We start from the raw sequence: 15933 nt of genomic DNA, 5'->3' as shown, positions 1-15933 counted from the left end.
GCAACTCCAGTTTGGTCTAAGGTCTCCTTATTATCTAGTTTTCCAATTCATCAGCTTGTCTGGAAACTCCTCTGTGCCTCCACCTCTGCTGCTCCACTGCTGCCAGCTCATGCCTTTGCCATGCCTGGTTTGGCCTAGTCCAAATATGGGGATATATGGTTCCTTAGAGGGACCTCACAGATGGGCAGTCTTCCCCTCCAAAGCACCAAGTTTGAGTGAGCTTGTATGAGTGATCCTCCTCTCACATTGGCATTTCTCAGCTCTGGATATCTGTCTCTAGCTTTTCTTTTTAAAGGCATACTCCTAGCATATAGCCCAATAGGCGGTGTCAATGAACCAATAAGCACTCAGGGGAAAGAAAGTTCACAGCCATCAAGGACCCACCATAAACATCAGAACAAAGACCTCATCTTCGAACTTGGTTGACAATGACAACTTTGATTGGCTCCTCCTCAGCACACTCTTTTCACATCATTTCAGATTGCAATTACTATTCAAATGAAAAAGAACATTTATAAAATTTCTGGATTCCTTCCATAATATTTTGATTTTTTTCTGAAACATTTTCCTTTCATTTCACTTATCTGCACATGCTTCCAAAGTATAATAAATAGTTGGTGTAAAATTTGTAATAAATGCAAATCTTCCTAGATTTCAAAGGTAGCAATTGTTCGCTCCTTCTGGCTCTGAGTTATAGGCATCTACTCTGAAAGCAAGTGCTGGATAATATCTGTGGGAAGAAATGCTTCCTTCCACAGCAAGAAAAAAAAACTGAAAGAAAATAAAGCCACAGCAGTGAGTGACTGGGAGACAGAGCCATTCCAGAGAATGATAAGAAAACCTGGAACTTGACCCTTGCTTGGGCCTTACCCAGAGCATTGCTGCAAATCACATGAACAGTATGGGTCCTTAGAGAAAACTTGGCTCACTAGAATGTGGGAAGTCTTGACATTCTAGTGAATCTCAAGTTCTTTACCTTTGGGTGGGGCATGATGCACAGTGAAGGGAAAAGATCTGTCTTTGCCCTTTCTGGAGGCCTTGCCTAAGATGACATTGTAAGAAATGAGGACTATATGGACTTCTGGAAGGACACATGGGCTTAGTGTAAAGTAGATATGTTCTCTTGATTGTCTGTGAGGTCCAGGACACATTCTTTTGGCAGCGATAAAACCTCCTCTATATTTGGTGCCTTGTGAAACTGAGTTCCTGTAAAGGCAGTGGAGATGGGGAGTGGGGAGTGATGGCCACCCTTGGAAGAATTATATACATTCTCAGGTTTCCCTGTGTGAAGGAAAATGTCCAATTTATGAGAGGGTCTCCTCCTCTCTCCCTTATCTTCCGCCTTCACAATGTTCTTAAGCCCTTCATGTTAGGTAGGAGTCTCTGATATAAGGGCCACAGAAATATGGGAATAACAACACATAAACCTGGTTAGGTGATTTTTATTATGAAAATTATGAAATATTATGAAAAACCCATCCTATTATATTTAAGTTTTCTTCATTTTGGTATCCTACTCCACACAGCTTTTCAAAGAAAAAATTTAACTGGATGGCAGCTACAACCATTTCAACCTTGTTTTCCATGTACTTGATTCTAAGTCTGCTATAGCTATTAGATGCTCTTCTAAAGGTTTTGTGACACATCTCAGTATGACTGTATAAATATTAGTTATACCTATGTAACAATTTATTAAGTTTTCTGCAGCCATTTAATAATCCTGGATCTTTTGAAACTGTGCTGAACTGACTGTGTTATTAAAACATGAGGCTGAGGTATCATAGGAAAGCAGAAGTTAACTGTAATGTGGAATTATACTGTCTCCTACCTCACATCACAGAGGTATTCAGAGGATTCTGTGGTCAATGTTTATTAACTGTTGTGGAAAAGATGTTTTTTTTCCTTCTTCATAAATGGCCTACACTCTCTACTTTCTGTCTTTTAGGTATAGTATTCTCCCAAGAAAAGACAAAGAAACATCAGTCTAACTGTGTGGGATGTAAATGTTATCATGTTACCTATTTAAGTTTGAAAGTTTAGCACTTAAGTACATTTATTTCCTTCAGGCTACTTTTTCTGCAATTAGGGTAAACTGACACCGGGTAAAAGGCGGTATCTTATTTATGTGGTTAGTGGTCAATAAAGGCAAGCTTCAGATGTACTGAAAGATAGATTAACATACTTTTCCATTCAATATTTTAAAATGCTGTAATACTTTATTAAAACAGCTAAGTCCAGCAATAATGTGGAAATTAAATAATCGTAGGGAACATGGTTTAAAAGAAAGCAAACATCTAGGTACAATTAGGTGTTCTATTCACTGATCTTTAGTTGTTACCAATCACTTAGTGAGTGAACCCTGGTTTTATTCCCCTAGCTTGAAAAGGCTATGTCTTTCTAACACATTGTTATTCCTAATCTTAGAGTCTATGGAATTTCCTCAAAAACTCCTTTTGGAGTTGTTTGGTTTTGTTTTTGTTTTCCTCAGTCACCCAGTGTTTTCCTCTCTAATTCTTTTTTTTAATTCTTTATTATTTGATATTTTTGGTTTTCAACATTGATTTCTACAAGATTTTGAGTTATGAATGAATTTTCTCCCCATTTCTATCCTTCCCCCACTCCAAGATGGCATATATTCTGATTGCCCAATTCCCCAGTTAGCCTTCCCTTCTGTCACCCCACTCCCCTCCTCCATCCCCTTTCCCCTTACTTTCTTGTAGAGCAAGATAGATTTCTATATCCCATTGCCTATATATCCTATTTCCCAGTTGCATGCAAAAACAACTTCTTTTTTTTGTTTTGAGCATCCGCTTTTAGAACTTTGAATTCCAAAATCTCTCCCCTCTTCCCTTCCCACCCACCCTCCCTAAGAAGGCAAGCAATTCAACATAGGTCACACATGTATCATTATGTAAAACACTTCCATAATAGCCATGTTGTGAAAGACTAACTATACTTCCCTCCATCCTATCCTGTCCCCCTTTATTCAATTTTCTCCCTTGACCCTGTCCCTTTTCAAAAGTGTTTGCTTTTGGTTACCTCCTCCCCCATCTGCCCTCCCTTCTATCTTCCCTCCTTTCTTATCCTCTTCCTCCTACTTTCCTGTGGGGTAAGATTCCCAATTGAGTGTGTATGTTATTCCCTCCTCAAGTCAAATCTGATGAGAGCAAGATTCACTCATTCCCCCCTCTTACTTTCCAACAGAACTGCTTTTTCTTGCCACTTTTATGTGAAATAATTTACCCCATTCTGTCTCTCCCTTTCTTCCTCTCTCAATAGATTCCTGTCTCACCCTTTAATTTAATTTAATTTTTTAGATATCATCCCTTCATATTCAACTCACCCTGTGCTCTCTGTCTTGTACATTCCTTTCAACTACCCTGAAACTGAGAAAGGTCTCATGAATTACAAACATCATCTTTCCATGTCGGAATGTAAACAAAACAGTTCAATAGTCACATAGCTCTACCTCAGTAGTATGAGTCTTCATGGGTATTACCTCCTAATCAAAATTTTCCTTTCAGTTTTCTATTTTAGAAAAGACTAGAACAGCACATACTCTCTTAACTCTCATATCCCAACTGAGGCTTGTAGAAACTGACATTTCATCCCAATAAACATGACCTCAGGCACTTGACACACTTACTAGCTGTGTGACCTTGGGCAAGTCACTTAAACTAAATGGCCCTGCCTTTCCCCCTCCCCCAAAAAAAGAATGAGAGAAAGACCTTCCAGTTCATTATATGGATGTTCTATGAAGGATTTCTAGAAAGACACAGATAAGAAGGGTGAAGTGCAGGAAGACAAGGAAAGGCTGCATTCTGAATCAGGAAATGAAGTATATATTCTAGCGAAAATGGAGATCCATTTACTCTAAGTACAAATAATTTCCCTAAGCAACCAATAAAATTTGCAAGTTACTTCTGGTAATAATTAATGTTATTATAATTATGATGATGACAATAATTACGATAGCTAGTTTTTATATAGCATTTTAAAGTTTGCAAAGCACCTTAAATATGTTATTTTATCTGATTGTCAGGATGCAGGAACCTTTATCATCTTCATTTTACAGAGGAGGAAATTGAGTCTAAGTGATTTACCCAAAGTCACACAGTTATGAGGCAGTACTTGAACTCAGGTCTTCCTGATTCACTCCCACCAAAGTCCAGCACTCTATCCACTATGCCATCTAATTGCTACAGATTATTGCATTTACAAGGTGCAGGTTATAAAGTTTAAAAGATCTTAATTTATATCAGAAATTAATTTCCAAAAGAGTCTATCATACCTCTTCCAGGACAAACCACTTAAAAACATCATTCACACTGGAAATAGAAAGAGAATGAAAATGTGTTTATCACACAGCAAGCGAGGGAAGTCCACAGGGTAGCAGCTCATCTTTCACAAACACAAAATTCATAGAGAATTCACTTAAAGAGATATTATTATAAAAAAAAAAACCTCTGTGCCTATTCACTGAAATTGCTCCTTTCACAACCAAAGGAGAGGAGGGAAGAAACCGGAATTAGAAAGTGGGCAATTAGTGGTATGCTTTTTAAGACCAAGTCACTGGCTTTTCAAAGGCACTGCCAGAAACTAGAGAGCAATGAAAAAAGAGAAACCAACCTAGAAAAGAACCCAAGCTTTGTTTGGCAAGCTCAGTACAAAGCTCAGAGCAGAAACCTAACTCCAAATCATGGCTGCAGTGAATATGAGCAAAAGGAAAAGGGGATTTTGCAGGGGCAATCCCAAGAGCTACTCTGGGCAGTACACTGGCTTAGTCGACCAAGGTTGTGCTCATTCAGTCACAAACTGTAAACTGGGAAAAACACAAAAACAAACCTAAATGTAAAAATAAAACAGAAGACCGAAACACAAGGATACTGTCCTCAGTGAAGAAACCCTTCCCACCGTAAACGGAAATGAAACTCCAAACTTTAACCGAAAGAGAAAACTCAAGCTAAAACCTCCACCAGGGAGCCTCCCACAGCTATTAATGTTCATTCAGGCCCTTGTTGGCCAAGGGGACCACTTCTGTACAACATGTTTACATTTCCCTATTGCACCATGTAGGGAGTTGGGTTTATAACCCAAGCCCCAAAGGGAATATTTTGGCCAGCTTCCCCTTCCCTGGCCAAGCTTCACTGAGCCCTAGACCCAACCCATCACCAGGACACTGTGACTCTGACATGATCTCCACGCCTGCTGTCCAGCCCTGTGCCAGAGCCCAGGTTGGACTTATTCCCAGATATCTTCTAACTGTGTCATTCCCCTTTTTTGCCCTATACTGCTTCTGTACAGAGGACCTCTCAAGTGAGGGTTTGGGGGCTCCCTTCTTTCACTGAATACAAGCATTCAATAAATCTCTCTTTGTTCTTTCTCCTCCATTTTTATAAGAATGTGTTTATCTTGGGATATAAATTACTACAAGCAATTTGAAATCAGATACAGTTCAACACTCTGAACCCAATCCGGGTGTGTAGTGATTTGTGTATGTCTTCTGAGTTTTGTCAGATGACTGAGAAGGCCCTGGGCTGTGAGCTCAGAGTAATCCTTGGCTAAGACTGGCAAGATCTCCAGCAATACCCAGAGCAGCCGCTTTTCCACAGCTTTCTGTCTATTGTTACTACTGGCCATCCAGGCTCTGTGCATCACAACCCTGAACTAAAGAGGCAAGGTCTGGCATCCTGACAGTACCCAGTGGAGAGGCTGCCAGAACCTCCCTCTTCTGCCTTTCACAGGGGAGATCAAGCTATTTCTTTGGAATTGCTAATGCCAAACATCAGACTCCCATGCAATCAGGAGATAGTTCCCTGGGAGCTCCTGGTGAAACTGTGAAGAATGCGACATTTGTCCTAGTTTTCAGCATCACTCTCCTCCCATGGGATGTTTTCAATTTAACAGCTGCCTTCAGAGTCTTAATGACCTTGTGCTCTTTATGTCACACCATGGGGATGGCACCTTGCTGAGTGGCTGGTTGAGGCCAGCCCTAAAGAGGGAAATGTTGATATTCACACAGGGGCTTAAAACACATTCGTATCTTCTATCTGGTTATCTGTCCCAGGGTGAGGCTGAAAAGAGCCCTAGTTTTGGAGCCAAATGACTTGGGTTCAAATCCTAGCTCTGCTTTTTGCCCCTTGTGGGGCCAGGGAGGCACTGAGGTCTTGAAAGAGCTGTTGTCTCTTGTATTTTTTTACATCTACCCTGTCCCTCTCTGTCCCCCCTTATTCTCTGTTCTTCTTCCTGGCATTTTTGGATTATTTGTTTAACCAGGTATAAGGAACAAAGGATTTATTGACATGACTACTCCATAGCTAAGCAACAACCAAAACCTAGATAGCCACATCCAAAGGAATTTGTGTGACCTTGGATAAGTCACTGATCTTCTATAACATTTTTCTGTTCCTCATTTATAAAAAAAAAAGGTGGGGGCAGAGTTGGACTAAATCACTAAATGACCTCTAAGGAAGCTGGGCCTAGAGTCAGGAAGAACTAAGTTCAAATCCAGCCTTAGACATGATGGCTGTGTGACTCTGGGCAAGTCACTTAACCTCTACCTCATTTTCCTCAATGTAAAATGGGGATAACAATCCCGCCTATTTCATAGGGTTATTGTGAGGCTCAAACAAGATAATATTAACATATTATACTATAAAATAGCATATGTAATATATTATGGCACCACATATTTTATATATATATATATATATATATATATATATATATATATATATATATATATATATATATGTGAAATAAACAGTACCTGGCCATAGTTGGTATTATATAAATGCTTATTCTCTTCCCTCCTTTTTCCTCTAAGGTCGTTTCCAGGGAATAAAACTATGCTTCTAAGACCTCACTTGATCTTTACAACAACCCTGAAAGATAGGCAGGGTGTGAACTATGCATTATCTTACTTTTACAAAGAGTGATTAGGTGACTTGTCTGAGGTTCACAGCTAGGAAGTGTCAGACAGGTCTAGAATTAAATCTTCTGACTCCTAGTTATAGCATCATAGAGTCCTGCTCTATGAAACAGGATGCCCCTATGCAGCATCCCAGGCAAGTAGTAATGCACAAGATCTCTCACATCCACTCCATTCTCTCCACTCACATCTCTATCACCTTACTTCAGGCCCTTATCATCTCTCACCTGGACTAGTGCAATATCCTCCTAACTGGTCTCTCCACTTTTTCTATAACCTGCTCCTTCTCAAGATTATTCTAATAAAATGTTAACGTCAACAACTACTTTCAAATGTGACATTTAAAAAGTTCAAGAGACATAGTTTCTGGGCAATTAGTAATTTTTATTAATAAGGCTAGCATTTTATTAATAAAAGGAATGGTCATTTAGCCATCTCTTTCTTGGACCAAAGACCATCATGGCAGTGGACTCACCATTTAAATACCCTTGGAAAAGTGGTGCTCCCGAGGATGGCAATCCACTCTGACTGGTTAACAATTAACGAGAGGTGGACTTTACAAAGAAAAGTAGGCTCACTCCAAAGAGGGACTGGAAGAGTGAATATCACCTTTGGATAAAGAGACTATCTCTACACCCAGACCACCCCCAGCCCTAGACAAAGGATTGACCTCCACCCAACTTGCTTGAGTGGAACACAAAGGACAGAAATTTACCTTAGATTAGATTCCTTGTAAGGTTGGATGAAGTCTGACCGGATTGAGGAGAAAGTTAATTCTATCTTCCCTTAGCCCTGTCCTTGAGAGACTGGGCTTTGGACAAGAAAATAGGACAGGAAAAAAACCTTGGATCTCCCCAATTTTAATAATTGCCTATTAATATCAGAGAGGAATAATTGTTTCTCTCACTAAGTGACTACTATGTGTAGAACACTGTGCTAGGAGCTAGAAGAAATGCAAAGACTGAAAAAAGATATGGTCACTATCTTCATGGAATTCATAGCCTTCTACCCACAGGATGACAGAATTTGAGAGTTAGAAGAGAACTCAGCAGGTATCTAGTCCAGCTGATACCTGAAAGAAATCTCTGCTATACATAGAGGACAAGTCATCATCCAACTGGTACTTAAGAGCCTTCAGTGAAGAGAAGCCCACAGCTCCTCTTAACAAACAGCCCATTCCACTTTGGGACAACTCGATTTGTTTTGTTTTTTGTGTTTTTTGTTTTGTTTTTATTTTGTTTTGTTTTGTTTTCCTGTCATCAAACCTAAATTTACTTCTTTGCAAACTTATCCATGCCCCTGATTCTGTCCTCTGGAGTCAAGCCAAATCCTTTTTCCAACTCTTAAAATTCTTGAAGACAGCCACTATGTCCTCCTTTATCTCTACCCTGAAATCTTTCCTTTTTCAGCTTACACATACCCAGTCCATTTAGCTGATCTTCTTATCAAGGTATTCACCATGCTGGTTACCCTCCTTTGATCGTCTCCAGTTTATCAATGTCCTTTTAAACATATCAAGTATTTCTTAAATTGCTGCTATAAACAGGGTACTTTGAATTGATTGGATTACATCTGGGCTCAACATTGTAGAATGACTTTGTAGGTGGGGGCGGAGCCAAGATGGCGACTGGAAAGCAGGGACTTGCATGAGCTCCCCTCCAGGTGTTTCAACAAACCGGCTAGCAGCTTCTGTGGGGGTGTAAGATCCACCCACAGCCAGCACCCGGAAAGCTGCCAACAGCACAGGTTCTTTTGATCTGCTTAACAAGGAAAGAAGGGGTTGACAAGCTTACTTTAATCCAGCATACAGACAGCATTCACTTAGTTCAGGGGAAAAAGCCATCACCCTGAACTTCAGAACAAAATACAAACAAATTACAAATATCAACAGACAGACCCAATACAATTCATAGTTACCAACACCTAGGTTCAGCCCAGGAGCTCAGAACAAGGGCTAGTCCAGAGTCACACGCCACCACTGCTGAGGCAAAGAGCTCCAAAGAACAGACAGCCAACCCCTGGTTTTTTATATCTTTTTCAGCGTCAGGGGTGAGTCACACATGTGACTCACCCACGTGACCTAAAATCATCACAAAGAGGCGGACTTAAACCCACATGGTCTAAAAGCCTCTGCTCTCCCAGACATGTTAACTAGGCCCTCCCTGGAGTTAGCCCCACCTTGGGCCCCACCTTAGTTGCCAATCCACACCCGCTAAGGTTTTACACCTAATAGGGGTTTGGGCCTGGGGCTTAGCACCTAGTAAGGATTACTCGAAGAAAACAAAGGCCATTTTTCTTACCAACATACCAGGTCACTCCAAAAACCTATAAAAAATAGCTCTGAACAAATTCTAGAACTGTAGAACCCACAAAATAGCAGAGGGAAGCAAGGATCCAGCCCAGGATAGCCTGGATGGTCACTGGATGGGGTCTATTGTACATGGAGCAGAGGGGAGCGAAGCCCAGCATGGATGGCAGCAGGACCAACCAGACCAGGAGCCAGGCAGAACAGGCCCAAGAGCCCCGAATCAGTGCGCTGTGGCAGTTACCAGCCTTCTCAACCCACAAACACCAAAGAAAACAGAGAAGGTTAGTAGGAAAAGCTGCAGGGGACAGAGTGAAAATTCACAGTTCAGCCACTGCCATGGAGGAAGCGGGGGTGATGCAGCTACAGAATTACAGCTGCAGTTGCTTCCAGCCCCAAGCCCACCTGGTGGGAGGAATTAAGGGGCAGATCAGAGCAGGAGTGCAGAGCCTGCTTAAGATTTGTGTCAGGTCCGGGTTGGTGGTTCCTGGGGAAGGAGGAGTGCTGGTGTGGCAGAGCCGGCTGTATAGAAATAGCTCTGAAATCAACAGTGCATCCCCTCAAGCTTGGAACAAAGTACTCTTTACTCTACAAGCAGTCATACCCCGACGAAAAACTAAAGGGTCAAGTAAGTTCGCTAGGAACATGGCCAGGCAGCAAAAACGGACACAGATTGAGACTCAGACTTTGGAATCCTTCTTTGGTGACAAAGAAGACCAAAACATACAGCCAGAAGAAGTCAACAAAGTCAAAGAGCCTACATCAAAAGCCTCCAAGAAAAACATGAACTGGTCTCAGGCCATGGAAGAGCTCAAAAAGGAGTTGGAAAAGCAAGTTAGAGAAGTAGAGGAAAAATTGGGATGAGAAATGAGAATGATGTGAGAACACCATGAAAAACAAGTCAATGACTTGCTAAAGGAGACTCAAAAAAATACTGAAAAATACACTGAAGAAAACAACACCTTAAAAAATAGGCTAACTCAAATGGCAAAAGAGCTCCAAAATACCAATGAGGAGAAGAATGCCTTGAAAGACAGAATTAGCCAAATGGGTCCAAAAGACCACTGAAGAAAATACTACCTTCAAAATGAGATTGGAGCAAGTGGAAGCTAGTGACTTTCTGAGAAATCAAGATATTATAAAACAGAACCAAAGGAATGAAAAAATAGAAGACAATGTAAAATATCTCATTGGAAAAACCACTGACCTGGAAAATAGATTCAGGAGAGATAATTTTAAAATTATTGGACTACCTGAAAGCCATGATCAAAAAAAGAGCCTAGATAACATCTTTCAAGAAATTATCAAGGAGAACTGCCTGGATATTCTAGATCCAAAGGTCAAAATAGAAATTGAAAGAATCCACAGATCGCCTCCTCAAAAAGACCCAAAAAGAAAACTCCTATTTGTTGCCAAATTCCAGAGCTCCCAGGTCAAGGAGAAAATACTGCAAGCAGCCAGAAAGAGACAATTCTAGTATTGTGGAAATACAATCAGGATAACACAGGATCTAGCAGCTTCTACATTAAGGGACTGAAGGGCTTGGAATACGATATTCTGGAGGTCAATGGAGCTAGGATTAAAACCAAGAATCACCTACCCAGCAAAACTGAGTATCATACTCCAAGGCAAAATAAGGATTTTCAACAAAATAGAGGACTTTCAAGCTTTCTCAATGAAAAGACCAAAGCTGAATAGAAAATTTGACTTTCAGACACAAGAATCAAGAGAAGCATGAAAAGGTAAACAAGAAAGAGAAATCATAAGGGACTTACTAAAGTTCAACTGTTTCGTTTACATTCCTACATGGAAAGATGATGTGTATGATTCATGAGACCTCAGTATCATAGTAGCTGAAAGGAATATGCATGTATATGTGTGTGTGTGTGTGTGTCTATGTATGTATATATGTAGGTGTGTATATATAGATACCTATATCTATCTATCTATCTATATATCTATATATCTATATATATAGATATATATATATATATATATATATAGACAGAGGGCACAGGGTGAGTTGAATATGAAGGGATGACATCTAAGAAAAATCAAATTAAGGGATAAGAGAGGAATATATTGAGAGAGGGAGAAAGGGAGAGATAGAATAGGGTAAATTATCTCGCATAAAAGTGGCAAGAAAAAGTAGTTCCATAGGAAGGGAAGGGGGGGCAGGTGAGGAAGAATGAGTAAATCTTGCTCTCCTTGGATTTGACCTGAGGAAGGAATACCATACACGCTCAATTGGGTATCTTACCCCACAGGAAAGAAGGAGGAAGAAGATAAAAAAGGGGACAATAGAAGGGAGGGCAGACAGGGGGAGGAGGTAATCAAAAACAAACACTTTCGAAAAGGGACAAGGTCAAGGGAGAAAATTCAATAAAGGGGGATAGGTTAGGAAGGAGCAAAACATAGTTAATCTTTCACAACATGAGTATTGTGGAAGGGTTTTACATAATGATATGCATGTGGCCTATGTTGAATTGCTTGCCTTTTAGGGAGGGTGGGTGGGGAGGGAAGAGGTGAGAGAATTTGGAACTCAAAGTTTTAAAAAGAGACGTTCAAAAACAAAAAAAAAAAGTTTTTGCATGCAACTAGGAGATAGGATACACAGGAAATGGGGCGTAGAAATTTATCTTGCCCTACAAGAGAAGAAGGGAAAGGGGGATGGGAGGGGAGTGGGGTGACAGAAGGGAGGGCTGACTGGGGAACGGGGCAACCAGAATATATGCCATCTTGGAGTGGGGGGGGAGGGTAGAAATGGGGAAAAAATTTGTAATTCAAACTCTTGTGAAAATCAATGCTGAAAACTAACTATATTAAAGAAATAAAAGAAAAAAATTTGTGGTTTCTTTGAGTTACTATATCCTGTGTTTGTGAGATGTTTTAATGGTTTGTCTGCCTTTCCACATGGACTTTTGTTCTTTCAGCTTTTCTCTTAAATTTCCAGTTACTGGTCCTCTGACTTCTATTCTCACTCTTTGGTCCTTTTCCTGCCTTCCGCTACTACTCCATGCTGCATGGATCCCCAAAAGTCTGGCATCCTTGGCCTTCTTGAACTTGGAGGATTAAGGGACTCAGCAGATATTCCTGCTCAAGTAAATTTGGGAAGGGTGAGGGAAATACTGGCCCTACCCAGGTTTTCTTTCACTTTATTTCAAGCATAGAGGCTTCTTCCTCTCTAGCTAGCCCTGTCCTGCCTTATACATTATACTCTGCACTGGCCAGCTCTTTCTCCCCATTTGCTACAATTCATTTCCTGTTCTTTTGTAGACCTGGGAAGAATTATTATCTTCTGCTTCTTTGTGGGTAAGAGGTAATGGGTTCAGAACAGAGGTATGCTGGAGTCAGCTCCAATGTGAAAGTCATTGTTAAATTTTTGAAGTCACCATTTAAGCCTAGGAAATCAAAATCCTTACAAATCAGGGCATAATTTATTGTTCTGTTGATTGACTAGACTTAAAAAAATGTAAAAAATGAAGATTAAATTTAAAAGTGGATGTTCATGCTTCCCCTCCCCACCCCCCAGAGAGCCTGGTTACTAAACATTTACCAGCATACTGCTCATTTAGATGAAATCATTAGAATGGAATGGAATAAGCATCAATGAAGCACCTACTATGTGACAGACACTGTATTAATCACTTTATAAATATTATCTCATTTGAGCCTCACAATAATCTTGGAAGGTGGGTGTTATGATTATCCCCATTTTACAATTTTAGAAACTGAGGCAGAGAGAGGTTAAATGACTTACTTGGCCAGTGTCACACAGCTAGTAAATGTCTAAAACAGGATTTGAACTCAGCACTCTATCCTATCACTGCTATGTGGGGGACCAGGTAAAGACTTCCACAGCTGGATCCTGAGGAACAAGTGTGCAAGCTTGCTTGTCCTGACTATATCTCATGTGTATCATTGGTTGCGCAGTAGAGAGGAGACAGTGGGAAGGAACTCTAAGTATTTAAGTATTTCAATGCTGTTTTGTAAGGAAATTTATCCTCTGTGATATTCCTTTCTTCTAATCTTATGGACCTAACTTTAGTTACTCTATATCTGGTGCATCGTTTCTTTTTCTGAGGTTTTTGGGTTGGCAAAGTTTGAAGAAAACAAGCATCATGATGGCTTTCAAGGGCTGTGAAGGTGTAAAGAAGCACTCAGAAGATGAGATGAGCAGCTGGGTGGTGTAGGGGATAGAGTGTCAGGCCTGGAGTGAGGGACACCTGAGTTCAAATCCAGCCTCAGACACTTCCCTAGGTGTATGACTCTGGGCAAGTTACTTAATCCTATTTGCCTGAGTTTACTCATCTATAAAACAAGCCGGAGAAGGAAATAGCAAACCACACCAGGATCTTTGCCAAGAAAACCCCAAATGGGGTCACAGAGAGTAGGACATGACTGAAAACCACTGAACAACAAGAACAAAGAAGGTAAGATGTGACTGACTATCCATAGATAGTTAAAAAAAAAAAAAAACAAGAATCTAAATCAGTATGGAAAACACGGAAAATTTTGCAATAAATTTGGAATTCCGCCCAAAGGGATATAAAACTGTGCACATCCTTTGATCTAGGTCTGTAACTCAAAGAGATTAAAAAAGGAAAAGGAAAATATTTATATATACATATATATACTTACAAAAATATTTATAGCAGCTCTTTTTGTGGTGGCAAAGGATTGAAAATTGAGGTGATAGACGAACAAGGTGTGGCATATGATTGTAATGGAATACTATTGTGTTATAAGAAATAACAAACAGGATGGTTTCAGAAAAACCTGGAAAGACTTACACAAACTGATGCAAAGTGAAGTTGGCAGAACCAGGAGAACACTGTGTACAATAACAGCAATATTGTATGATGATGAATTGTGAATGACTTAGCTATCCTCAGCAATACGATGATCTAAGACAATTCCAAAGGACTCTTGATGAAAAATGTTATTCATATCCTGAGAAAGAACTGATGGAGTCTGAATGCAGATCAAAGCATACTATTTTTCACTTTTTTTTTTCTTTTGTGGTCTGTGTCTTCTTTTACAACACGACGAATATGGGAATATGTTTTGCGTGATCACACATGTACAACCTATATAGAATTGCTTGCTATCTCAGGGAGGGGTGAAAGGAGGAGGGAAGGAGAGAACTTGGAACTCAAAAAAATTTTTTAAATGAATGTTAAAATTTATCTTTACATGTAATTGGGGAAAAATATTAATTTAAAAAATGCAGTAACTTCTTTTCCTCTATCTGATAGCAATATTAGAGTCACATGCTATTTTCTTTGCCTTTTATAACTAACTTCTAATCTATTTTACTACAAAATTACTAATTTGTTTAATTTACCAACTGTTTACTTCCCTTTCCTCACATAGTTGGCCTTGCCAACTACCTTCTCCTTTTCTTTCTTGCATACCTGTCTTCAGGTTCTTACTCACAATGCTCATTAGCCCTTTTTGATCCTCCTTAATCCTGCTGTCTCTTCTTCAACATCCCATCACAGAGTCCTGAATAAGAATCTGAACCTAGAGGTTGTTCTCCAGTAGATTTAATGTGGCAGCGAGAGAGGGAAGGAGAGAATGCTGAGTTAGAAGAGGACTGTGTTCCTTCCTATATCTGACCTTGAATAAGTTATATCATCTTCCTTATCTGTAAAGTTGGAATAAGCTTAAAATAACAATTCTGCAGGACTATCAGAAAACAACAGAAGTGTGGATGGTTATTGCTGTTATTGGAGGGGATATGTTCCATGCACAAATAGCAGTGGCAACAAATCATTCAAAGTATATACATAAGAGAAGTTCAAAGCACACATTTTGTGAAGCCTGTACTTGTTATTCTGCAGGGAAACTCACTGAAGGAAAACATTCTCTGCACTAAAATAGGCAGCAGCACCCTGAAATGAAATCCTTTCCAATGATGAAATGAATTCATTCATTCATAGACTGAGGCTCTTTAATACAGAAAGCAACAAAAATTTGCCTTATAAAAGAATAGATATGCTTTTCAGGAGCTAGGATACCAGACCATGTCATTAATCATTAGAACTCTTCTAAACAGATACTAGTAAAGAGAAAGAAGATAGAGATGTCAGAGAATGTGGTCATCAGGTTTCTGCTGCTAACTTTTCTCTTGATGTAAGCATATTGAAGAAAGGCTACTACACAGAACTATTCAAGATATAATAATACCATGGGACAACTGAGCAGTGCAGTGGACAGAGCTCTGTGCCTGGAGTCAGGAAGATTCATCTTCCTGAGTTCCAATCTGGCCTCAGATTCTCATTAGCTGTGTGACCCTGGGCAAGTCATTTAACCTTGTTTGTCTTAATCTTCTCATCTGTAAAATGAGCTGGAGAAAGAAACGACAAACCAGGACAGTACCCTTGCCAAGAAAACCCCAAATGAAGGTCACAAAGAGTCAGACATGACTGAAACAACTAAACAATAAAAATCACAGGATCAGAGATGGAGAGCTAGAAGACACTTACCTCAGAGGCAATCTAAACCAACCCTTCATTTTACAATTGTGGAAACTAATGTTGAGTGAGATTAAGTGACTTGCCCAGAGTCACCAAGGTGGTAAAACACGAGAGGTGGGATTGGAATGCAGATCCTCTAGATGATACAATCATCATTTGCATTATACTGATCACTACACTCTAAGCTGGGAAGCGGATTAGATATTTCTTGTGCT

This window comes from Trichosurus vulpecula, chromosome 2, assembly GCF_011100635.1.
Source record: "Trichosurus vulpecula isolate mTriVul1 chromosome 2, mTriVul1.pri, whole genome shotgun sequence".
NCBI lineage: Eukaryota > Metazoa > Chordata > Mammalia > Diprotodontia > Phalangeridae > Trichosurus > Trichosurus vulpecula.
The sequence above is the reverse complement of the archived record's forward strand: the minus strand, read 5'-3'. Positions refer to the sequence as shown.